General features: G+C 42.6%; 1 long non-coding RNA gene across 1 annotated transcript; it reads right to left on the bottom strand.

The window, feature by feature from the left end:
• Positions 1-25,945, bottom strand: Gm1647 (predicted gene 1647). Its single transcript, NR_126533.1, has 3 exons — positions 25,753-25,945; positions 6,441-6,616; positions 1-366 (listed from the first exon to the last, which is right to left on the bottom strand). It is a non-coding gene; the product is annotated as a predicted gene 1647 (long non-coding RNA).

Below are 25,945 nucleotides of genomic sequence, written 5' to 3'. Positions count from 1 at the left end.
ACAATTTGTAATGACATTTTTACCCTTAAAATTAGTTTTTGAGGCCTCCACCTTCACAGCTCAGGTGGCAGCCTTGTCTCCAATGAATTAATGCTTGATGGAGAGGTGGGAACGATAGACTAGCAGAGCTGTGAGTACACTGTGGCCAGAGTCACGACTGCAGATGCTACAGGGCAGGACCAGGTGAGTGGCCTGCATTGTCACCTGAAGCCATGGTGATGTCTGGGTTAGAACTGTCGCTGAGGGCCACCTCTGGGGCTGAGATTCTGCCGCATCCAGGGTCTGTATTGATGTTCGCGGCCCCTGTCGCCACGTGGATGTTCGTAGTCTGGGCTGCCTCTGAGTGCCTTGTCTGGGTCTGTGGGTCTTTTGAAAAGATTAGTTTTAAAGTTACAGATATTGAAAACATACTTAGAACATAAAACAGACACGCCCAAGCTTCTCACTAAATGAGGACGTCAGCAGCAACCTGGGTCTCTTCTGTCAAGAAGGAAGTGAGGCTGCGAATCTGCACAGCACTGGGAAACACTGAGGGCCCCGTGACTGGCTGCGCAGTCTCCTTCTGAGGAAGTGGCTTACACAGGCCCGGGTCAAGGCCTTTCGTTTCCCCTCACAGGCCTTTAAAACGGACTTTTCTGAAAGGAATACTTTATTGAATCAGTGTAAGAATTTTCCACTTGGCTCATTAAACAATATTAATGAGCACCGTTAAGAGAACCTGTCCCGAACAAGAGCACCTATAGCAGGCTGTGGTGAAAATAGTCAGCAAGTGGGGCACAGCCTGGTAGGTCTCGCTTCACAGTCGAGTGCGAGGACCCTAGTCTGCCTTACAAATCTCTCCAAAAGTTCCACCAAAATGGGATATTGGCTGAGCATTCTGTACCTATGTGAGCATGACGTGTGTGTCCGGTAGATGTGATTTCTCCAAAACAATAGCACAAGCAAAAGAGAAACAGTGACGCGCCCTCATCCACTTTCTTTCTGCCTTGTTTTTTTTTTTTTTTTTTTTTTTTTTTTTTGCTACAAAGTTTCTCACTGAAATGCAAACTCACCCGTCTGTCTAGACTGGTTGTCCACTGACCTTACAACACAGGACAGTCTGGCCTTAAACGCACAGTGATCCTCTTGACTCTGCTTCCTGAGGGCTGGCATTCACGCGCAGCTAGGCCTGGCTTTGCATTTGTTTTGTTTTGTTTTGATTTTTAGAAAAAGATATTTTTTACATGGGCCTGGCAGCACACACCTTTAGTCCTGGCACTCAAGAGACAGACATAGGAGCAACTCTGTAAGGTCAAGGCCAGCCAGGTCTACATACTGAGTTCTAGGACAACCAGTACCACACAGATGAACCCTATCTCAAAAAATAAGGATGATGATGATGATGGTAGTGATGGTGATGATGTATTTTACTATTTTTAATTATGTGTTGATATGTGTTTGCGTGTGGGCGTGTGCACATGAGTACAGGTGTCCTTGTAAGCCAGGGGCTTTGGACCTCCTGGAACTGAAGTTACAGATGGTTATGAGACAGCTGATGTGGCTGCTAGGAACCACTACTATAACTTGGGTCCTCTGAAAAAAGCAGTAAGAGCCTCAACCACTGAATCACCTCTCTAGCTGCTGACCTCTGCTTTCAGTGTAGAAAACTAGGGCTAGAGAATAGAGAGATGGCTCACAGAGTCCCTGCTGCTTTTCTAGAGCCCCAGAGTTAGGTTCACAGCACCCAGGTGTAGCTTACAACCACGGGATCCAACCCTATGATAAGTATGTGCATGGAGAGAGAGAGAGAGAGAGAGAGAGAGAGAGAGAGAGAGAGAGAGAGAGAGAAAGAGAGAGAGAGAGAGAGAGAGAGGGAGAGAGAGAGATTAAATAAATAAATAAATAAATAAAGTATTTTTTAAGATAGGAAGCTCAAGCCACCCTCAGTAAACTCCTGTGTGAATGGCTGTGTGTCTTCTTTAACATGCTCACACACTCATACAACTATCTGATATGTTAACTTACCAGCCACATATGTTTACGGAGCATCTGAAGGATGGTTAGTCTAAACTAAAGGGCACTGTATTAAAAATAAATAAATAAATACATACATACATACATACATACATACATATATACATACATATGTAAGCAAGCCTTTAATCTCAGCACTGTGGAGGCAGGGGCAGGCAGCATCATTCAGTCATTTGGTCACATGACTCCACAGGACAGCACACAGCATCATAGGTTGTTTCTCTAAACTTAGCATCTCTCATCAAGGCAGAAATTGGAATCTTAGCTTACACAATCACACACGTGAACAAGTACTTCCTCTTTTCTCTGTTGTAAACAAGTAGGGCAGGTTGCATGTTCCCACACTCTCAGATGAAAGAGATTATCCAAGCTTAAAAAGACAAGGAGGTAAAGCCCATGGAGCTAACCTCACAGGAAGACACTACGTTAGGATTAAAAGTTAAATAAAGATGTCCCAGAAGTGCCCAAACTCTCTGTATCAGGACCATTTTGTTGTATGTAGGTAAATATGTATATATGTATTCATTTATTCATTCATTCATTCATTCATTTTTGATGCAAGGTCTTACTTTTCAGCTTCCCTATGACCTTCATACCTCCATCATCAGTATTGGCATTGTAAGTCTGTATCATCATGCCCAACTCATATAATGGTTAATTTAGTTATTTTTCAAACAGTCTTGAAGAGAGAAAAATAACAAAGACTTCCAGTTTTTCTTCTTTTCTTTTTAGACAAAGCCTCACTATGTAGCCTTGACTGACCTGGAACTCACTATGTTGACCAAGGAGACATCAAACTCACAGAGATCCTCTGCCTCTGCCTCTGCCCCTCTGCCTCTGCCTCTGCCTCTGCCCCTCTGCCTCTGCCTCTGCCTCTGCCTCTGCCTCTGCCTCTGCCTCTGCCTCCTGCCTCCTGCCTCCTGCCTCTGCCTCTGCCTCTGCCCCTCTGCCTCTGCCTCTGCCCCTCTGCCTCTGCCCCTCTGCCCCTCTGCCTCTGCCTCTGCCTCTGCCTCTGCCTCTGCCTCTGCCTCTGCCTCTGCCTCTGCCTCTGCCTCTGCCTCTGCCTCTGCCTCTGCCTCTGCCTCTGCCCCTCTGCCTCTGCCTCTGCCTCCTGCCTCCTGCCTCCTTCCTCTCTGCCTCTCTGCCTCTCTGCCTCTCTGCCTCTCTCTCTGCCTCTCTCTCTGCCTCTCTGCCTCTCTGCCTCTGCCTCCTCTGCCTCTGCCTCTCTGCCTCTGCCTCTGCCTCTCTCTCCTGCCTCTCTGCCCCTCTGCCCCTCTGCCCCTCTGCCCCTGCCTCTCCAGTGCTATGCTCAAATGCATGCCCCCCTTTTTTTGGTTTGGTTGCTGTTGTTTTTGTTGTTGGGGTTTTTTTGGGAGGGGTTCAAGGCAGGGTTTCTCTGTGTAGGGCTGTCCTCTGTGGTGTCTGAAGCATGACTGGTCTAAGTTGAGGTGAACTATATTTAAAAAGAAAAGGGAAAAAGGAAAGAGAAGAGAAGAGAAGAGAAGAGAAGAGAAGAGAAGAGAAGAGAAGAGAAGAGAAGAGAAGAGAAGAAGGGGGAAGGGGGGAGGGGGGAGGGGGAAGGGGGAAGGGGCAAGGGGCGAAGGGGAAGGGGAAGGGGAAGGGGAAGGGGAAGGGGAAGGGGAAGAGGAAGAGGAAGAGGAAGAGGAAGAGGAAGAGGAAGAGGAAGAGGAGAGAGAAGAGAAGAGAAGAAGGGGGAAGGGGGGAGGGGGGAGGGGGAAGGGGGAAGGGGCAAGGGGCGAAGGGGAAGGGGAAGGGGAAGGGGAAGGGGAAGGGGAAGAGGAAGAGGAAGAGGAAGAGGAAGAGGAAGAGGAAGAGGAAGAGGAAGAGGAAGAGGAGAGAGAAGAGAAGAGAAGAGAAGAGAAGAGAAGAGAAGAGAAGAGAAGAGAAGAGAAGCTTTATTCCCAGAGCTCCAAAGGCAGAGGTTCCCTGAACTCACTCTGTAGACCAGGCTGGCCTCAAATTCAGAGATTCTCTAGCCTCTACCTCCCAAGTGCTAGGATTAAAGGTGTGTGTCACCATAGCCTGGCTGGGAAGCCTAGTTTTTTTTTTTTAATAGAAACAATCTTCCTTTCTTCCTGAAGGTATTTTTTTTCATGTTTGTGTGTGTGTATGTGTGTGTGTGTGTGTGTGTGTGTGCGCGCGCGCGCGCGCCCCTGTGTGTCTGTGTCTGTGTGATGTACGCTTGCATGTACACATGTTTACATACATGGAGACATACATGTGTGTGCCTGTATATAGGCTTGAGGTTAGATATTTCCTTGATGGTCCTTATTCATTGACACAGATCTCTCGTCTGAACCCAGAGCTTTCTGGTATAACTAGTCTCGGTAACCCATCTGCTCCAGGGATCCAGTCACCAACTTCTGCCTTCTGTCCAGAGCTGGGATTACATTAGTCTCTGAGAAGCCCAAATCTGGCTCTCACTTTTGATGCTTGTATGGCAAGCACTTTAATCACAATGCCATCTCTCTAGCCCTAGAAATATGTTCCTGTGTAGTGCAGTGTCAGACTGATCATTGTGAAGGATCACTGGCAAGGAAGTAAGAGCTGGAAATATGCAACTGTTTTGGTGGCATCACCTTCCTTCAGGGGTGTCAGGCCCTGCTGCCCATGGAGTTCCGCACAGGAAAACATGCTTAATAGCCCCACGACAACGGAAATGGGTACTTGTTTCCTCTTCTCTCAGTTCAAAAAGCTTCCAGTAGAAGGCCAGATAAAATAAACTCTGCTTTAAAAGAAAACCAAAGGCTGGAAAGATGCCTCAGCCATATAAGAGCACCTCATACTCTTGCAGAGGACCAGTGCTTGATGCTCAGCACCCATCTTGGGCAGCTCACAAGCACCTGTAACGCCAGCTCCAAAGGTTCCCATGTTCTGTTCTGACCTAAATTGACAAAATGTAAAAATAAATCTCAAGGGGTTAGAAAAATAATAAGTATGATATTATATATATATATATATACATGTATATATGTGTATATATATATATATATATATATATATATATATACACGCACACACACATACGTACATGGTGGGTGCTATAAAGATACAAAGAGAGTAGGTACTTTGGGGGAAAATGTAATAGACAAATTCAATCCAGCCCACAAATAGTGATTTAAAGGATGGTGACACTTGAGCTAAGAACTGAAGGGAGAGGTTCCCACTAATTTTTGGGGAAGCATAAGCTCGCTGGGGAAATAATACAGAAACTCTGTGGGAAAGAATTTGAGGTGCATTAAAGGTTGGAGTATGGAAAGCAAGAGTACAACAGTAACAGTTATGCGGGTCCTGGAAACGCAAATCTATATATGTACATACATACACACACGTGTGTGTGTGTGTGTGTGTGTGTGTGTGTGTGTGTGTGTGTGTGTGTGAGAGAGAGAGAGAGAGAGAGAGAGGGAGAGAGAGAGAGAGAGAGAGAGAGAGAGAGACTATGTAGCCTGGCAGGCCTTCAACTCTTTGTAGAGCAGACTTGCCTTGACCTCAGAGATGTCCAGCCTGCCTCAGCCTCCCAAGTGCTGGGATTAAAGGTACCTGCCATCATGCCTGACAAGTCAAGGAGTTTTAAATTTGTACCTGAAGAGCACTAAGAAGCTTCTCGAAGCTTTTAAGCAGAGATATGACACAATGCCGCATTCCTTTCAAACTGTCACTTCTATAGCTACTGGTGAGTGAACTGGGACAAGTGAAGAGCAGATCTGAAGGAGCCAATGAAAAGGCTGCTGTCATCCAGAAAGACACCCCAGAGAGGAAACTACAGTTCAAAGACAACAACCAGGCTTCTGGGATGTATAATTGGGTGGACAGAATCACCATTTACAAATGAAGGAAAAAGTAGAAAGGAACGTATTTGAGAAATCCAAGAGGCTTCTGTTAAACCATGAGAGATATTCCCCTCTCCTGGTCATGGTGGTAATAATAAAAAAGGGAACCAAGTAATTGGGTAGCCATGGATTCACACATCACTGGGTTCTATGGAAAGCCTGCCATTGTGTGCTATGGTGGTAAGAACTTTGCTACAGAAACAGGCTGGCTGGGGTGCTACAGACCAACCTTTAGGGGTTCCCTACCACTGGTAATTGAACAGAAACACTCCGGGTTCTACTTCTATTGGCCAAGTTTCCCATAATCAGTTACAGCAAGTCAATATTCAGCAGATCAGGTACTCCTCGTGGGCCATTCCTCACCATGAATGTAGTGGCTCCCAGAAAGGAAAACCTTTGGGATTAAGGAAAAACAGCTGCTTAAGAGTTTGTACAACACAAATTAAAGCCACAAGGGACCAAAGAAAGCATTTCTGAACTCTAGACCACCTAGCTGAGGATAGAAGACAACCATTCTTCCTGAAAAAACAAGAACAAAACGTATTCTGCCAGTGTTTCCATCGCACTGTTTCACACCATCATGGGCTGTTCAGACTTCAGGTGCATCTTCTGTGGTAACGCCTCGTAATCTTTCTGTGTACGGGTGTTTTCCTCTTTTCGTGTGGCTTTTCAGGTCGACCTTTGTAAGGCGGTAATGAGGACACCTCGTCTCAGCCATCTTTGACTTGTAGTGGACACACAGTGAGTGTTTGCTGGATAAAGAAATGAGAGTTTAGGGGCTGGAGAGGTGGCTCAGCGGTTAAGAGTATCGACTGTTCTTCCAGAGGTCCCTGGTTCAATTCCCAACACACCCACATGGCAGCTCACAACTGTATGTAACTCCAAGATCTGACAACCTCACACAGACATATGTGCAGGCGAAAACATACCAATGTGCCTACAGTAAAAATAGGTAAATAAAAAAAGGAAGAAATGAAAGTTTATTGTCTGCCTCCTAAAAAGCAGTTGGATCAGCCCGCTGGGCTCTCCCTTTCCTCGCTGACCCCATCCCTAATGGAGCATCAAGATCTTCTTCCCCAACCCATCCCAGCCTCCAACACCAACAGGCATTTACTATGAGCACACCAGCTACACAGAAGAGGGACACAGGTAAGCTAGCTGAGGACGCCCACTACCCACTCCTCCCTTCCAAAGCCAGTCCTCCAGTTTCCTCCTTAGCCTACCAGAGAACATCAGCTACACCCCATCCACATCTCCTGTGGCTCCCACAGACCATTCCTTCCTAACTTCCCTCCCTCCGATTGATTGCTATAGCCCAGCCGCCAACTCCGGCAGGCATTACCCTGCTGACCTAAGTAAGGGCTGCTCCTCTCAAGGCACTGAGGAGGCTAAAGGCAGACTCACAACTCTCCTACTGCTCCTGAGATCCAATCCCCACAGACAAATCTCCAGTTCTGTAGCAGAAAAAAAAAAGAAAGAAAAGAACTGCTATGGCCTCCGTTCCCTCTCTACCCCCATCCCCAGGGATCACAAAGACCTCCTCCCCCAGCTCATGCCAATACCCCACCTCCAACATCAACAGGCATCCCCTGTGTATACTCTAGCTGAGTGGGCCAGAAAACAGGCAACACGTAGCAGTCACACTCTGAGAGTCCAGAAAAGAAACAGAAACCAAGGAACAAAACACCCACCCAACCAAAACAAATCCTGAAATTATCACCTAGACCTATAGTCATCCCAAACCCAAATGCCTAGAGACCAGCATAAAAGCATCCCCAAACAGCCTGGGCAATATGTCCCCACTAGAGCTAAGCTATCCTACCGTAGTAGTAGGTCCTGAAAATGCCAACAGAGCTGAAGTACAAGAAAAAGATCTTAACCAAACTGTAGGAAGATAAGAAAGGTACTCGAAAAGGAAATGTATGAATCCCTTAACAAAATCCAAGAAAATAATAAAGAAAACACAAGAGCAGGGCATGGTGGCACATGCCTTTAGTCCCAGCACTCAGGAGACAGAGGCAGGAAGATTTCTCTTGGCTCTTCCAGCATCATGTCTGCCTGTATGCTGCCATGCTTCCTGCTCTGATGATAATGGATTAAACCTCAGAAACTGTAAGCCAGCCCCAATTAAATGTTTGCCTTTATAAGAATTTCCCTGGTCGAACAAAACACCCATGGAAGGAGTTACAGAGACAAAGTTTGGAGCTGAGACAAAAGGATGAACCATCTAGAGACTGCCATATCCGGGGATCCATCCCATAATCAGTTTCCAAACGCTGACATCATTGCATACACTAGCAAGATTTTGCTGAAAGGACCCATATATAGCTGTCTCTTGTGAGACTATGCCGGGGCCTAGCAAACACAGAAGTGGATGCTCACAGTCAGTTATTGGAGGGCCCCCAATGGAGGAGCTAGAGAAAGTACCCAAGGAGCTAAAGGGATCTGCAACCCTATAGGTGGAACAACATTATGAACTAACCAGTACCCCGGAGCTCTTAACTCTAGCTGCATATGTATCAAAAGATGGCCTAGTCGGCCATCACTGGAAAGAGAGACCCATTGGACTTGTAAACTTTATATGCCCCAGTACAGGGGAACGCCAGGGTCAAAAAGTGGGAGTGGGTGGGTAGGGGAGTTGGGGGGGAGGGTATGGGGGACTTTTGGGATAGCATTGGAAATGTAAATGAGGAAAATACCTAATTAAAAAATATTAAAAAAAAAAAAGAATTGCCCTGGTCATGGTGTTTTTTTTACAGCAATGAAACACTAAGACAAGAGACACCTGATTTTTAAAAAAAACAAAAAACAAAAAACGAGAAATACACACTAGGTTAAAAAAAAAAAAAAAAGACACCATCTTCAACAAACGATGCTGGTCAAATTGAATGTCTGCATTTAGATGAATCCAAATAAATCTATACTTATCAAACTGCACAAAACTCAATTTTTACTGGATCAACGACATCAACAGAAAATCAGATGCATTGGTCGTAATAGAAGAGAAATCAGGAAATAGCCTTAAATGCATTGGCACAGGCAATGACTTTCTAAGCATAATGCTGATAGCACAGGCACTATTAATAAATGGAACTTCATAAAACTGAAAAGCTTTTGTAAGGTAAAGGATACTGTCAAGAGGACAAAATGACAGCCTACAGAATAGGAAAAGATTTTTACTAACTCCACATCTTATAGATGACTAATACCCAAAGTGTTTAAAGAACTCAAAAAACTAAATATCAAAAAAAAAAAAAACTAGATACTCCAATTGAAAATGGGGTACAGCTCTAAACAGCAGATTTTCAATAGAGGAATCTCAAATGGCTGAGAACCTTAAAGAAATGTTCAATATCCTTAGTCATCAGCGAAATGCAAATCAAAACTACTTTGAGATTCTATCTTACACCTGTCAGAATGGCTAAAGGTCGAAAACATGGAAAGAACCTAGATGTCCTTCAACAGAAGAATGAATGGACTGGAGAGTTGGCTCAGTGATTAAGAGCACTTGTTTTTCTTGCAAAGGATCTGGATTTGATCCCAGTATCCACATGAAGTCTCAGAACTCCTTCAGGCACAAGGTATATGTATATGGTGCACAGACATATTTGCAGGCAAAAAACAAACAAACAAACAAAAAACCTCATATACACAAAATAAAATAAATCTAATTTAAAAAAACAGAAGAATGAATAAAGAATATGTGGTACATTTACACAATGAAGTATTACTCAACTGTTTAAAAGAATAACATCATGAAATTTGCAGGCAAATGAATGGAACACACTGAGTGAGGTAACCCAAACCAGAAAGATAAATATAGTATATATTAACCTATAAGTGGTTAGTAGTCAGTAAGTAAATGATAACCTACAAGCCATACATTCAGAGAGGTTAGATAAGGAGGAGGTGTTGGGGGTGGCCATGGGTCTCCCTGGAAGGGGAAATAAAATATATTTTATGGGCACACTGGGGGTCGGTGGAGACCTGAGTTAGGGTACCAGGTTTAAGGGGCATGGAAGACAGATAGGGTGGAGGGAGAAAGTTCAGGAGAGACAGCTGGAAATAGGGGTCTTTGGGTGTGTGTGTGTGCGTGTGTGTGTTTGTGTGTGTGTGTGTGTGTGTGTGTGTGTATAAACTTAGTGCAGTAGAAACTTCCTGATCCTAATGAGAACCCCTAGTAATGAAAGATACGGAGTCTCAACTGGCCATATTCCACAGTGGGACTGGGTTGCTTTCATTTGAGTTCCCAGCCAAGAGAGTCCCATGAAAATCCCCAAACAACCCTGGATGATGCTAAGACAAAGGGTTGCTCTCCACAAACCAACAGTGATGGTAGGGACACATTCCTAAGGAAAACACCCACACAACTCATTGCACATAGAGAAGTAGAGGTGGTGTCTCGCAAAGCCTTCACCCGTGTGTTCTAGTCTCTTTGGTAAGGGAAGGCACTCTGCCAGCTACCAAAAGAGAAACGGGGAATCCAACCCAGCCACAAAATCTTTGACCTACAATCTGTCCTGCCAGCAAAAATATGCTAGAGCATTGGTGACTTAGAACTTGCAAGAGAAACTTCAAATCTCTGAAGAAAGAAATTAAAGAAGATCTCAGGAGATGGAAAGATCTCCCATGCTCATGGATTGGCAGGATAAACATTGTAAAAATGGCTATCTTGCCAAAAGCAATCTACAGATTCAATGCAATCCCCATCAAAATTCCAACTCAATTCTTCAACGAATTAGAAGGAGCAATTTGCAAATTCATCTGGAATAACAAAAAAACTAGGATTGCAAAAAGTCTTCTCAAGGATAAAAGAACCTCTGGTGGAATCACCATGCCTGACCTAAAGCTTTACTACAGAGCAATTGTGATAAAAACTGCATGGTACTGGTATACAGACAAGTAGACCAATGGAATAGAATTGAAGACCCAGAAATGAACCCACACACCTATGGTCACTTGATCTTCGACAAGGGAGCTAAAACCATCCAGTGGAAGAAAGACAGCATTTTCAACAATTGGTGCTGGCACAACTGGTTGTTATCATGTAGAAGAATGCGAATCGATCCATACTTATCTCCTTGTACTAAGGTCAAATCTAAGTGGATCAAGGAACTTCACATAAAACCAGAGACACTGAAACTTATAGAGGAGAAAGTGGGGAAAAGCCTTGAAGATATGGGCACAGGGGAAAAATTCCTGAACAGAACAGCAATGGCTTGTGCTGTAAGATTGAGAATTGACAAATGGAACCTAATGAAACTCCAAAGTTTCTGCAAGGCAAAAGACATCATCAATAAGACAAAAAGACCACCAACAGATTGGGAAAGGATCTTTACCTATCCTAAATCAGATAGGGGACTAATATCCAACATATATAAAAAACTCAAGAAGGTGGACTTCAGAAAATCGAATAACCCCATTAAAAAATGGGGCTCAGAACTGAACAAAGAATTCTCACCTGAGGAATACCGAATGGCAGAGAAGCACCTGAAAAAATGTTCAACATCCTTAATCATCAGGGAAATGCAAATCAAAACAACCCTGAGATTCCACCTCACACCAGTCAGAATGGCTAAGATCAAAAATTCAGGTGACAGCAGATGCTGGCGTGGATGTGGAGAAAGAGGAACACTCCTCCATTGTTGGTGGGATTGCAGGCTTGTACAACCACTCTGGAAATCAGTCTGGCGGTTCCTCAGAAAATTGGACATAGTACTACCAGAGGATCCAGCAATACCTCTCCTGGGCATATATCCAGAAGATGCCCCAACTGGTAAGAAGGACACATGCTCCACTATCTTCATAGCAGCCTTATTTATAATAGCCAGAAGCTGGAAAGAACCCAGATGCCCCTCAACAGAGAAATGGATACAGAAAATGTGGTACATCTACACAATGGAGTACTACTCAGCTATTAAAAAGAATGAATTTATGAAATTCCTAGCCAAATGGATGGACCTGGAGGGCATCATCCTGAGTGAGGTAACACATTCACAAAGGAACTCACACAATATGTACTCACTGATAAGTGGATATTAGCCCCAAACCTAGGATTCCCAAGATATAAGATACAATTTGCTAAACACATGAAACTCAAGAAGAATGAAGACTGAAGTGTGGACACTATGCCCCTCCTTAGAATTGGGAACAAAACACCCATGGAAGGAGTTACAGAGACGGAGTTTGGAGCTGAGATGAAAGGATGGACCATGTAGAGACTGCCATATCCAGGGATCCACCCCATAATCAGCATCCAAACGCTGACACCATTGCATACACTAGCAAGATTTTATCAAAAGGACCCAGATGTAGCTGTCTCTTGTGAGACTATGCCGGGGCCTAGCAAACACAGAAGTGGATGCTCACAGTCAGCTAATGGATGGATCACAGGGCTCCCAATGGAGGAGCTAGAGAAAGTACCCAAGGAGCTAAAGGGATCTGTAACCCTATAGGTGGAACAACATTATGAACTAACCAGTACCCCGGAGCTCTTGACTCTAGCTGCATATGTATCAAAAGATGGCCTAGTCGGCCATCACTGGAAAGAGAGGCCCATTGGACACGCAAACTTTATATGCCCCAGTACAGGGGAACGCCAGGGCCAAAAAGGGGGAGTGGGTGGGTAGGGGGTGGGGGTGGGTGGGTATGGGGGACTTTTGGTATAGCATTGGAAATGTAAATGAGCTAAATACCTAATAAAAAATGGAAAAAAAAAAAAGAACTTGCAAGAGAAGCCAACGGATGTCTGATTTGACTTGAAGGCTCATTGCACAGAAGTAACGCATAATACACACTGCTTGGATAACCAAGAACCAGAGACTAGGTAGCCCAAAGCACTACAGTTAAAACCAAACAGGACTGGTCTAAGAAAAAACGTTACCAATAAAAGGACTTCTAATGATATGCTGCTGTATCCATAGAACAATGTTTTATACAGTCATCAGAGAGACTTCCTCCAGCAGCAGGAGGAAACAGATGCAGAGACCCACAGCCAGACATTACCTGGGTAGACAATCAAACCTGGATGTCTCTATCAAACTTCTCCCCTCAGAGCTCAAGGAACCTCTCAGAAGAGGAGGAAGAAAGAGTCTAAGAGTCAAGGGGATGGAGGACATCAGGATGACAAGCTCTCTGAGTCAACTAAGCAAGGCACATGTGAGGGCAGAGACTGAAGCAGTGTGGTCTACATGAAGCCTACACGGGTCTACCCAGGTCCCCTGCATATGTATTACAGCTATTAGCTTAATATTTCTATAAAACTCCTGACATGAGAACAAGTGGATCTCTGACTCTTGTGCCTGCTCTTGGGAACCCTTTCCTCCTGTTGGCTTGCCATATCCAACTGTGATTTAATAGTTTCTGCTTCATCTTTGTATATATATATATATATATATATTTGGTCATGTTTGGTTATCTCTTGGAAACCTGTTATTTCTAATGAGAGACAAAAAGGGACTGGAGCTCTAGGGGAGTGGAGTGAGGGAGGAACTGGGGGGAGTAGAGGGAGGGGAGAGTATAATTAGGTTATATTGTATGGGGAAAGAATCTATTTTCAATAAAAGGAATGAAGTTCTAAAATTGAAAAAAAAAGTTTTTGTGTGAAAAAAGAGTAGTTATATCAGTAGTGGTTCTAAATATACACAAAAATAAATTTTAAAAAAAGTGACCTCAGTACAGGTAAGTATAAGGTAAGTGAATGGAAAAACTATTCAGACCACATTAATGAAGTGTTGGATTATGAGCCATCGAAACATAGCCCAACATAGTCTACAACATTTAAAAAAGTTTACAGAAAATATCCTAGGTTCTAAGAGAGCCACTTAATGAAGCAAACTATATAGGGAAAGTATATTTGCTGTGATTTTGAAAATATAGTAGCCAGACTTCAAACAAGCAGTTATTGAACATGAAAAGGTAAGCGATTTCTAAAAAAAAAAAAAAAAAATCAGAAAGAAATGAATTCAAAGATAAATATATTCAAATAAATATTAAATATGTAACAGGTTTATCTGAATAAAATGTGCTTTGTTAAGAAATCATACTGAAACAGTGGCCTTAAACAATCACTTAAAGATTTATTTTCACCTTATGTTCATTTGCATAACTCGCATGCAGTGCCCTTAGAGCTAGAAAAGAATATTATACCCCCTGTAATTGGAGTTACAGCTGGTTTTCAACCATCTGGAGGCTAGAAACTGAACCCTCCAGAAAAGCAGCTAGTTCTTTTAACCACTGAGCCATATTTAGTCTCATAAATAATAAACAAATAAACAAATAAATTTATTTATTTTTATGACATAGAGGGAAAAGAAATATCCCATAACCTGCCAGTGGAAATGAAAGTTTTGAATCTCTGAACAGGTTCCACTCATTGTTTCATTTAGTGTGGTTTAACTGTATCCTGCACAGTACCTAGTCGGGAACCCACAACAGGGGACTCGTAAGTTGTATTGCAAAATCATTTCTAAGCCTTGGATCGTTTTCAGTTTAGGTGTTAGCAACATCAGCAATGGCTCTGAGGAAACAAATGTCACGTGGCTCCTTGCGATAGTGCCAAGGCTCATAGCCCAACTTCTTTGGTTTAAGTCTTTTTATTTTTAATCCTATCTAGTTGGATTGCCTGCTGGAATGTTGAGAAAGCTTGCTGGCTTGCTCCTGTGGAGGTGAGCACAGCTACAGTGAGTTCATGTCCTGTGCAGAGACAGCATCGCACAATGCTCCTCCCCATCCTGCAGCTCCCATGGGGCTTGGCGCTGTGGGTTAAATTTACCCTTATTTCAGGTGTTTCTCTCACCCTCAGTCATACTCTGTAGCTCAGGCTGATCTTGAACTCAGAGAAATCTCAGCTTTAGCCTCCCCAGCACCAGGGTTAAAGACATGGACCAGATTGCAGAGGTTTGTTTGCCTGCCTGCCTGTCTGTCTGTCTGTCTGTTTCCCTTAAGAGGCTGAAGATATAGCCCAGTTATAAGAGTACTTGCTTTTCTTTCTAAGGACCAACAGATTGCCAGCACCCATATGGTTGCTCACAACTGTCTGTAACTCCATTTCCAGGAGCTCCTATGCATGTTTCTGGCTTCCTCAGGTCTAGACATGCATGTAGTGCACTGGCACACATGTGAGCAAAGCACCCATACACATAAAAATTAAGACTAAAACTGAGTTTGATGAGCCATGTGTCGTGGTACATACCTTTAATCCCAGCCCTCAGGAGGCAGAAGCAGACGGAGTGAGTTGGAAGCCAGCCTGGTCTGTTTAGAGAATTATAGGCTGGCCATTCTGTGTTTGGGCCTGCCCACACAGTCCCATAGAGCGTGGTTCTAGTCTTACTTCAAAATTCTATTCCATAAAAACAAGGCTGAAGCTCTCTCTGCTCAACAGGAACAAGTTAATTCTGTGTGTTCCCAGTACCATGATACCAAAAATAAACCAAACGCGTCAAAATCCCTGTCTCTGCTTCATCAAAAGTTTGATCTCACCCAGGTGACATTTTGTTAGAGCACAAAAAGCAAGAAATATAACAAGAAACAAAGCAAGGGCTAAATTGAATTTGGTTAAACTGTATCTTTTTTTCTTAAGCTCCAAGCGCCAATGAATATCATAAGTGGTGCAAATGTACTAAAAAGAAAACGATAGGAAAAAATCTATGTGGTTAGGAAGAAATGAAGACACGTAGTAAAGTTACGTTGATAAGCAATGGACATGCACTTGCCTGCCTTACATCTAAATCACCTGGAACTGAGACTTAGGTACATTGACAATGCCATCTGAGGGTGCTATGGCTCTGCTGCATTGGTCAATAACCTACTGAATGGTAAGGAACAAAGAGCCCTAAGTCACCTATATTATCCTCCCTCATGAAGTATGTCAAAACAGGCCTTCAAACTTCACATCGAAAGTTGCTTTGATATTCAAATCAGAACCTGAGACTTACACAGTCATAAAAAAATGTGACTTATGTTTTCTCTCCTTCAGCTCCATGTTGGTTCAAAGAAAAGGAATAAGTTATGCAGGGTTTTAAAACAATTTACTAGGGCTAGATAAATGGTTCGGTGGGTAAAGTATGTTGCTCTGTGCAAACATGAGGGCCTGAATTTGGACTACCAGTACCATGTGAAGCGTCCAGCTTAACATTACAAACTCCATTTTGCTTTCAGGCTCCATTTTATGATTAACTTGCCCTCCGAATGAACTCAGCTATTGGAAAAACCCCAACTTGTTCCAGAAGCCATGTCACCCTGGTAACAATCACAATTCCCATGGGCGAATAGCCACTCCACTCCTAGCAACAACCAATCAGATCTTAAAGGCAAAGTAACTAATGTCTAAAGTAGATTAAGTTAGCAACCGTTGTTCATACCAAGTTGAAATCATTACTAGCCAATAGAAGGACACCAAGCAAATGTCAACCAATCATCTAACTGCCAAGTTGGAAAGTTCTTCATCCTGTTAATAAGCAAGGCTCGTACCAGCTCAGCACCTTCCACACTGTTCACTGTGCTGGAGAGGTTAGAGGGGCCAAACTCGAGTTTAAATAAAGACTCTTTGCTTTTGCATACAAGTTGGACTCCTAATGGTCTCTGTTGGTCTGTGCGTGCCTCGCTATCGGGGCATAACACCATGTACAAAGCCTGATGTGGAGGCACATACCTGTAATCCCAGCACCAAAAAGCAAAGGCAGGAGAGCTGGCTGGGGGGTCGGGAGGGGAGGACTTGCTGGCCAGAGTCTACAATAGATGAGCACAGAGCAAAGGAGAGACCCTGTCTCAAAAACTGAGGTGGAGTGTGATAACAGAAGGGCAAGATGCTGTCCTCTGGACTCCATATGCCCACATCAAGTGCCTGCACCCACATAATCACATAAGCATAGACACATAAACATTCAACACATACTAACCATATATGAATGTACCTGTACAGATGAATGCATTTGTGCACACAGGAACATACACATAGGTGTACACACTCAGAGGGGAAAAAAAAAAAACAATTTTTTCATTATTACAGTAGGGCCAATCGGATGGGCCATTGGTTAAAGGTACTTATTTTCAACCATGACTACCAGAGTTCGATGTCTGGTACAGACATGGGGAAGGAGATGTCTGAGACTTGCAAGTGATCCCCTGACACCCCCTCATACACACGCGCCATGGCACGTGCACAACCACATCCACACGTGTAAATGAAGGTGATTTAGAAATAAAAATTAAAATAACCTTTGGCCAATTCTTTTTCCTTCAGAGTTTTTAACATCTGTTGACTTTCACTTTTTATTAACTTTGGCCTTTTTTGGCTTCTGGACAATGAATAAAAACTAGGGGCAGGAATGTTATCTAGGGTGATCCACAACAGAGCAAACAACCTCTGCATGTGGCTGAAATGTCACTGTGCTTACCCTGAACAGTCTATGGCCATGCGTTTTCGCGAAGATGGATGGGTTGACCTGTGTAGGCGTTACCTGTGGTTTGTTTCTAAATTCCTTAAAGTTTTCTCTTTAGCCTAAATGCTTATTATGAGGGCCTTTTTCTGATGTGGCCCTTTTGTAAACCCGAAACAATGTAACTCTTTACTCTGCAAGAAGCAGCTGGTGCGTGTTCCATGGAGTGACTTTAGTGTTTGATTGCTTTTATTCTTAAAAGTGCCAATGTTCACTGTCCTGACAAGTCTTTAATGGGCCTGACCTGTGGAAAGTCACACACCACCACCAGAGAGAACCACTGTGATACTCAGCATTGTAAGATGACTCGGTGACTCCCTTGCCATTGTCAGGGACCACTTTACAGATGCGACAACTGAGTCTGAAAGGTTAATGTGCCCAGTGTTCTGTGAGGTGAGCAAGCAAAGCTGCAGTCTTAGCAGATGCGTCTCTCTTCAACCTCCTCTTCAGTTCCCCCACATTGATACTAAGTGACATCAGAGACCACTTTAAAGACTGGACAGGACAGTGAACTGCTTCTAACAGAGAGTTACATTTTTTTCAGTTTTTCAAAAAGGCACACCAGAAAAAAAGCATTCATAATAAACATCTAAATATTTAGCCTAAGCTAAAGAGAAAACTTTAAGGAATTTAGAAACAAAGCACAGATAATCTTTAACCATGGTGAAGTCCTCTAAGAATGAACTAGGTTAGGCAGCAAACAGGCCCAGGGTTCTGGCCCTAAGAGCTTTATGGGCTGGGTAGGTTCAGCCTTACTCTCTTTAATGGATTCACAGTAGAACCTATGAATATAAAATATACTGGGTACGTTTTACCAAGCTTGAATTTCTTATTCCGTATTAGGAAAACAATAGTCAAATAAGCTTCTTAAAAGTACACAACTTGTAGAAGACTGTTATAAGCTTACCATCTCCTGCTAAAGTACTCTTTTCTCTAAGAAAAAGATCTTAGATTTATTGTATGAGTAAGAGTGGTTTGCCTGTGTGTGTCTATGTGCACCACCTGCTTGCCTCGGAACCGCAGAGGCCAGAGGAGGGCTCTGCCTCCCCTGGAACTGAAGTCGCAGATGGTTGTGAACTACCATGTGGGTGCTGGAAACTGAATGTGGGTCCTCTGGCAAGTCAGAGTGTGCTCTTAACCACTGAGCCCTCTCTCCATCCCTCAGAATACATTTCTTAGACATACTCTTTCTACTCCCATAGTGGTGAAAGTCCAATGTATAGTAATGTATATTTGCTATTACAAAAGATGGTTCCAATAAATTTGGGGTAAGTTTCCACATGAGCATAATGTCTCTAAGAATATATTGTGACACTTGCTGTCACTTGTGAAATTCACTTCTATGGTTTTGGCTTCTAAAAAAAAAATACTTAGCCCACTTTCACAAAATTGTAGTTAATGTACTTAATGTAGTCATGTGGCGTAGTCTGGATTGGGAAGACACGGGCCTTGAGATTTCATCTTCGTTCTCCACTGAAGCAGGCACAGCATTCTAAAATGAATGCGCTGCATTCAAAGTGAGTCTCACGTGTAAAATTGCTCCACAGTGCTTATTGTTTTAAATCCACTGTCTCTCACCCTCGGTTAAATTCACTTTTAAAAATCAAGAAATTCAAAGTCAGCCACAGTTACAGAAACCTGCGAGCCCAGCATTCAGACCGAACGAAGCAGGGGTCGTACGAATTTCAGGTCGTCTCGGGCAGACAGACTATTTCTTATGTATTATGATTTTACATGCGTGCATGTGTATGTGTGTGTGTATATATATATATATATATGTATATATATATATATACATATATATATATATATAATGTATATGTGCATATGTGGTATGCATGTATTCGTCCCACTGATTCTGTTCCTTCTAGAGAATGCCGGCTAATGCATTATGTAATGATGGAAGGATGCATTATGTAATGATGGAAGGACAGTCTCGCAAAGCTGTTCTCTGACCTCCGCACAGATGGATGCTGTGGCACGTGTGCTCACATACACCACCACCACCAATAATAATTTTTTTAAAAGAAGTAAAATAGAGATGGGGGTCAGGGTGAACCATATAAAGAAACCAGCTTCTTCATTAGCCATGCCATTAGCTGCCACAAACGCCCATGTCAAGCTCTGCTTTGTAAAATTTCCTTATTTCTATCACCTCACATTTGAATTCTTAGGTTTCTCATTTCTTATGTAACTGTCCTAATATTTTTTTTAATAAAATGAGTATGCTAGAACTGCTTTCTTGACTTTTTCTAGAACAGCTTTATTGTCTGTCTGGATGTTCTTTTACAATTCATTCTTTTTTCCTTATAGTAATTTCACGGTAAATTTTTTTCATGTTAGATTTTTTTTATGTGAATTTTATTTTTCCTGGACTTTAAGAAGAAAGCTTGATTCAGATAGTATCATCAACCTTGATATATATATATATATATATATATATATATATATATATATATATATATGGCCCTGGGTCTAGAGAGTTAGCTCAGCAGTTAAGAGCACTTGATGCTCTGCACAGGGCCCAGTTACAGTTCCCAGAGCCCACAGGAGGACTCACAATTCTCAGAAACTCCAATTTCATTGGACCAGAAATCATCTGATCATGAAGGGCACCAGCACATATTCATACACACAACAAAATAAATCTTTTTTTTTTTTAAATTACAGCTTTGAGGCTGGCAAGATTACTCGGGAGGTATAAGTGCCTTGCTGCTCAGTCTAATGACCTAAGTTCGATCTCCAGGACCACACAGTGAAGAGAGTTTGGACTAATGAACTTGTGCAAATTGTCCCCTTACCTCCGTACATAGTCCAGTGTGTGTGTGTGTGTGTGTGTGTGTATTTGCACACGTGCGCACGCACGCACACACAACCACACGCACTATAACTTTCTAAAAATATGACAGCCCTGGCTCCTGGCTTTGTCCCCTTCTCTGCCTTTGCCTTAACTCTTTCCTGATATCCATTCCTACTGAATTTTAACTGCATTTTCATCATTTCTCCTTGGAGAAAGATCCCAACCTGGAGTAACTAAAATCGTGGGTCTCTTGGAAAATGCCCTGGGATTAAAGCACTCAGGTGCCAGCCGGCCTCCATGGAGATCCTCTGTTTCCTAGCTGTGCTGCAGACCAGCTGTTGAGGCCTTGGACAAACTCAACGATCCCTTTCCTTCGTTTGTAAAATAAGAAAAATGGGAAGAAGAAACTGGATTGCGACAAGGAGTTGAGTTCTCCTGAGAAGGGCAAGAACGTGGCTCAGCACCATCTTTTTGAAAGATCTGAAAGTAAAATGTCCATCCGGGCCTTTTTTTTTTTTAAATTAACTCACCGTGAAGTTGTGTGAGCTCAGGTCGGTTGAGTTCAATGCTCCTCAGAAATCTGCTCCACTCAAACCTGGGTCCTGTGCAGAGCGCGTTAGCAGTTACAGCTTTAATTTACTCTACCAACGACCCTCACTCGGTATGGGTTTTTAATAAAAAAAGATCAAAGAGAAAGGCTGGTGACTTCTAAGTACACAGATGCCTTCATGTCTAGTGCTGGGGATGAAGGGTTCTTCTCCAAAGTTTTCCCTTTCCTCTTCTGAGTGAGTCAGAACTAACCTTATTTGCATATAATCAAATCTACTCCCCTACTGGGAAAGAACAAAGACAATCTCTTTAGAACGGCTCTGAAAAAACAAGTCCAGGGCCTTTACACACGGTTTTGACGAGGCATGATAGCGTATACCTGTGCTCAGGAGATGACAGCAGAGGGATCTAGGCCAGCCTCAACTACATAGTTTCTTTGGGGCCAGCTTGGGCTACATGAGAGCCTGTCTAAATAAATACCTGAATGAACAAAGGTGCTTCAGGTCTGCCCTGCACCTTGGAGAGGAGTCTCTCTTTGATATTGTGTTTCCATAAACCTCAGCGGTGTGAAAATGCATAAATAAAAATAAGTAACAAAGACCTTGGGAGTCTTCAATTTTCATGGTTTAATTGACTATTACAAATCTCTATTGTGTGTATTGTTAAATTCCACTTCTCTAGCCTTCGGGGTCTTATTTTTCCTTTTAGAGAGACTTCTGATTAGTTTTAGACATGTAAGTACAAAGATAAAAAAGCGACTCAAACAAACAAAGATCGAGCCGAGCCAGAGTTGTGGCATCGTAGCTGAATCTCTCTACACCGTTCTATGACTTCTCCGACAGAATATGAGTCAGGAGCAGAGGGAGGGAAACACCCTTGCTTTAACCCACATCGGATTCTTTTTTTCATCTTTGTTCAATGAATTGGGGGAAATGATGAAGTTTAAATAATGTACAGACAATAATTCTATGCTTGTTTTCCTATGATTATGAGTTCAAGCATTTGTAGTACATTATTCCTAAAAGAGAGGTAGCTCAGTAAGGATGTAAGCAGTTTATTCTGAGTTCAGAGCCAGTGAGGATGTGAAAGCTGACTAATAAGTTGTGGGGAATACTTGGGAGTGGTGCACGGGAACTCTCCATACTATACTTTTTTACAACTCTGAAACTATTGCAGCGTTAGAGTTGATTTTAATGACTGGGGTGTTAAGATCAGAAGAAATCTGGTCATAGTGACACACACAATCTCACCATCGGGGGGTAAAGGCAAGATCAGGAGTTCAAGGTCATCTGCACCTGCATACTAAGATCAAGGCTACCCTAGTCTGTATGAAAGTGTTTTTCCGGAAAAAAAAAAAAAAAAAAAAAAAAAAAGCCTGCTAGGTCCCTGTTTGGACTATCACGTACTGTCAGCACGTACAGCACTTTGAACCCAGGTTAACTGTAGAAATTTAAACAACAACAACAACAAAAACTTGCCTTAAAAGACAACCTGGTGATGGTGAACATTTTTAAGTCCAACACTCGAGGAGTGGGTGGGGGTGGGGGGCAGAGGCAAGAGGATCTCTGAGTTCAAGGCAAGACTGATCTGCAGAGTGACAGCTAGGGCCACAGAGAAACTGTCTCAAAAAAAAAAAAAAACCCAAAAAACAAAGAATAAACAAACCCAACAAAAACAAACAAAAAAGACAAGCTGGGTCTTAGCGTCACAAAAATGACCAGGAAAGACCCCACAAATTTTCTACCTAAAAGGGACTCACTCCAACAGCAGCAAAAAGTTTAACTTAATCAACTGCTATTTCAAGTTAGGAGGATCAGTGGTCTCCTAGCACGCTAAGACTGTTAGAAAGAGGAGACAGTTGAAGATCGGTAGAGTTGAAGTTGAGTTATTAGCCAGTTAGCATGCAGGGCAGCAGTCGTGATTGTGCACTGGTGGTGGACTGATCTAACCTAGCATAATCTTTCTGACAGGCAACCAGGTCAAGCGTCTCACACTTTAAAACAGCCATATCCTTTGACACAGCAACTCTACTTCTAGAAATGTATCCTAGGGAGTTAGGGAGGCAAGGACGCGACACATACTAATGTGCGCATGCTCCTTGCCATAGCAAATTATCAAAGGCACATCAGTAGGAGGCTGCTACATTGATTAGACAAATGATGGCTTTTCTACATAAAAGAGCCTTCTTTAGCCACTGCAAACTATGGAATAAATTGACAGGGAGAAATGTCACTAAATGAAAAGGCAGGTTGCCAAATGGTATACAATATGACCCTATTTGCATTTATAGTGCTTATTTACATTTAAAATAAAGACACTATATGGGCATTTTTCTTTAAAAATCGAAGCAATGCATGAGGGGAAAAAGTTGTAATAATTCTAAAAGATTATACACTACACCATACCAGGAAAACTACATAATTTGCAAGAACCAGTACAAAATGAAAATGTGAAGGCCTTGTTCAAAAACTGAGAACTTCAAGATGGTTGACAGCACAGCTTAAACTCAGCATTGGGTCTTATGTAGCTGTATGGGCCACATGTTCATAAAGCCAGCCTTGAGAATACACACAGACACATGTTATGCTCTACTACATATTACATATCACACTACACAGCACCGCTTTACACTGAGTGGTTATATATGGGGTGTTTCTGTTTTGTTATTTTAGGGACTGGGACAAAGGCGATATATTTTGTAATATAGGCAATACAAAGTATACTTAACGTGTTCCTCAAGAAGTAGCACATGGGGGGGGGGTGGTGAAATTCGTTATCTGCCAGTGTAACCTATGGTCACTCCATAGGAGCGCCTCCCAGAGAGCGCCAGGAATGAGGGAGTCAGAGGTGAGTGGCTCTTTAAGGAGATTTCTGCTAAGTGTGGTAATCCCAGCACTTCAGACGCTGAGACAAAATGATCACCATGAGTTTGGGCCACACAGTGAGTTCCAGGACAGCTTGGGCTACAGTGTTGAGACTCTGTCTCAAAAACAAACCAATAAAAGGAGGTCTGGATAGATATCTCTCTCAATTGACAGAATGCTTATTTAGCACAGATAGAAGCCTCACAATATAACCTTGGCTGTTGCCCTGCAAGCTAACAGACCTGGGATTCACTATATAGACTAACACCATGTTAGCCTTGAACTCACAGAGCTTTGCCTGCCTCTGCCTCCCAAGAGTTGTGACTAAAGGCTGGATTAACGGTGCATATTACTATTCCTTGCCAAATGTGAATTTTTTTCAAAGTTTCACATACCAGTGCCTGTTAAGAGATATACATACAGGGTGCGTGTTCCTTCTTTTCACATAGAAGGAAAGTGTAAGAAAATACATTGGATCTGGCGGCACATCTATAATCTGAAGCTGAACCGGGAGAATTGTTTCTAGGCCAGCCTGGGTTACATACAAGGACCCTGCTTAAAATATAAATAAATAATAACATAAACTATAAAATAAAATGTTTTCTTTAGAAGTTAAAATGCTCTTATGTGTCACATGGGTGTTGATATTTCCCCACTGCTCTCAATGGTTCCAATCCTCATACATTTAGCCACGTACAAGTGTTGCTAGTCTTTGGTTTATTTGACCACCTCCAAGTTGTGTTCCTTCTGATGCTTCTATTTATAAGTAGAACTCAGAACCCTGGGAAATCTCATTTGGGGTCAGTACAGTAAGTAGTGTATGTTCTGCCATGAAGAACACAAAGGTTTGACTAGACAGATCTCAAGGCTGTAGCCAGAAGACACGAGTACAAGACATTCTCATGTTTATTGATTCCAAATAAGATGGTCTAACACTTCCCAGGTTCATACTGTGAGTTATCTGCTCAGCAACCTTTAACAGGTTCTAATGAGTGTTAGAATGAGCATTTAAAAGTGTAACTGAGTGAGAAAAAAAGTTAGATATTTAACAAATTTTTTTTTCTGAAGTCTATTCTAAGGTGATCTGGGGTGACCAAGTTTATGCAGTACACCAGGGGCTCCAGCCCTTTGACTTTGGAGAGTTCAGGATTTTGTGTAACACGGTGACAAAGTATAAATAGAATGCTGGTAAATCCTATGAGGTGTGGATTTCAAGGCTAATTTATGTGCCTTCAAAGTGTTCCGTCTTATATTATTTTTAACTTTTATTTGAGAATTATATGTGTATACAGAGCACCACATGCACCAGGAGTCTATGCTCAGTCATAGGGGCAAAAACTAGCAAATGCCTTAAACTACTTATGTGTGATTTCCAAAGCAGTGACCTGCTACAGGACCCTGGTGTCTTTACTGACACTATTGGAGTTGATCATTCTCAAGAGAATTTTTACCAGGCTGGTTGACTGTTCGTCTTGTTTTGTTTTGTTTTGTTTTTATTCTCAGTTTCAAAACAGAATGTATAAATCAATTGCAAAACATTTCTGAAGATAGGGAGCTATCACATCAACAACAGAGAGAGAGAGAGTCCCTGTTCCTGGTTAAATCTTCAGGGCAAGGCCTGAGAACCATACTTGAAGAAGGAAACCCCAAGGATGGCAGATGGGTTGGGATTTAGGAGCAGAACAGTAATGAAGACATGTCCTCTTCATTTGTCTCAATTGACCAGAAGTGAGTAGCCCTGAGCCTCCAACAAGATAGGAAAGCGGTACATGCCAAGTGCATAAGATTTGTACTAAGAAGAGCAAAGTACACTTAAATAGGCCTGTGGAGCCAATCCTTGTGGAGAAGATACAAAGAGATCACCATTTGAGGAAACTCAAAAGAACAGATGCAGAAATAAGTGCAGAAAAACACAACAAAAATCCATCCAGCAATACCAAACTGGTTTATACTAAGTTGGAGATTTCAGTCCTCACAGCATGGTTTGTCTACATTTTTTTTTTTGAGTTAGAGATGTGTAACCATGGTGTGCCTATACATTATTTTGCATGGCACATGAGCCATCACCATGGTGTGTCGCCCTTAGTTAATTGTTTGTTGTTGTTAAGATTGAAACAATCTTTAAAATGGTTGTCATGCCAGATCTTGTAGATCTCAGAGTTGCCCCGGGAGGCAGGACCCCTGCTTTTATTCAGGAGTTCAGACTTTCTAAAACAGAAAACATGGAAAGGACTTACCAACACGGCATTTATGCTCCTAGGGGATTCTGATGGACTTGTGCTTTGAGCAGCTTTCTCGCCTACTTTTCAGCGCTAGAATTGAGAGGTCCACCTGAGCTACTACATTCAAAGACAGAGTGACTGCTGGTTCATCTACCAGGAGTGTGGTGTTCAGAGCTAAACAGGCCCAGAATCAGCACTTAGTAGTGGT

This window comes from Mus musculus, chromosome 3, assembly GCF_000001635.26.
Source record: "Mus musculus strain C57BL/6J chromosome 3, GRCm38.p6 C57BL/6J".
Lineage (NCBI taxonomy): Eukaryota > Metazoa > Chordata > Mammalia > Rodentia > Muridae > Mus > Mus musculus.
This window is presented reverse-complemented; position numbering and strand designations above follow the sequence as displayed.